General features: G+C 55.6%; 1 pseudogene; it reads right to left on the bottom strand.

Moving 5' to 3' along the window:
• Positions 1-1019, bottom strand: part of LOC112071426 (vesicle-associated membrane protein-associated protein A-like) — a 9145-nt pseudogene that overhangs the window by 7144 nt on the left and 982 nt on the right.

Genomic DNA, 1019 nt, shown 5'->3' with positions numbered 1-1019 from the left:
CCCCTAACCTACAGACCAGTCTGTTGTCCATCTACAACCCCTAACCTACAGACACCTACAGACTAACCTTGAGTTGTCTGTTCTCCTCGGTCAGTTTGCCCATCTCAGCCTGCAGTCTCCTGCACTCCTCTGATAGCTTCTTCATCTCCGAGTCGTCCATGGAGGCGCTGACCGTCTTCGCCGCCGCCGTCGCCACGGGGCCGTCCGCCGCCTTGGACGAGTTCTGCACGGGCGCCGCAACGTCGCTGCTCCCTTCCACGTCATTCTGGAAGCCAAGTGAACGCAGAGAGAAACCACTTAGGGTGCTGTATTAGCGCATTACCATCTGGTCAGTGCCCATAGGGTCAAACTGGCACCATACAGGGGACAGGGGTTCATTTGGGACGCAGCCCGAGGCTCATTCTGCAGACATGGAGAACATTTAAGAAAACCCACTAAACATAAACCCAGCAGCAGCAACAGTAGGGTGTAAATTCAACCAGGACAAGCGTTCACCGGCGATAGCTGCCTGAGAAACACAGGATGGGGATGAGAAACACACACTCTGGAACACTTGAGTACACAGGAAGAGTTGTAATTGAGCCTTTAGGTTTTTAAAGCTACTGCTGACAGTGCTGCTAAAATCTGTCTTGTCTACATCCTCACAAACCTGCGGCATCTTTCTGACTTTAACCTCAGAGCTGGGGGCTGTCGTGAACCCCTGTAGATCACTCCTGTTGCAAACACTGCCTGGCGGGGTAGGGGGTAGACCTAGACCCAGTCTGCTGCTGAAGGGGGTACGGAACTCTCCACCACCCCGGGTAGGAGTGGCCCGGGGGGGCAGGCGAGACCCCCTCTCATAGCCTGGCTCTCCTGAGAACATGGACTGTCTGCCCAACTGCACTGGGGTGGTTAACCCTGCTGCTCCTCTGGTGAAGAACCTATTCTCCTGACCTGTCTCCTTTTCTCCTGTCCCTGAGCTGATGACCTGGGGGAGGGAGGGAGAGCCATGGGTGGAGGGAGGGAGGGAGAACCATGGG

The sequence above is a fragment of the Salvelinus sp. IW2-2015 genome, unplaced genomic scaffold (genome assembly GCF_002910315.2).
Source record: "Salvelinus sp. IW2-2015 unplaced genomic scaffold, ASM291031v2 Un_scaffold1613, whole genome shotgun sequence".
In the NCBI taxonomy this organism is placed as follows: Eukaryota; Metazoa; Chordata; class Actinopteri; order Salmoniformes; family Salmonidae; genus Salvelinus; species Salvelinus sp. IW2-2015.
The sequence above is the reverse complement of the archived record's forward strand: the minus strand, read 5'-3'. Positions and strand labels throughout refer to the sequence as shown.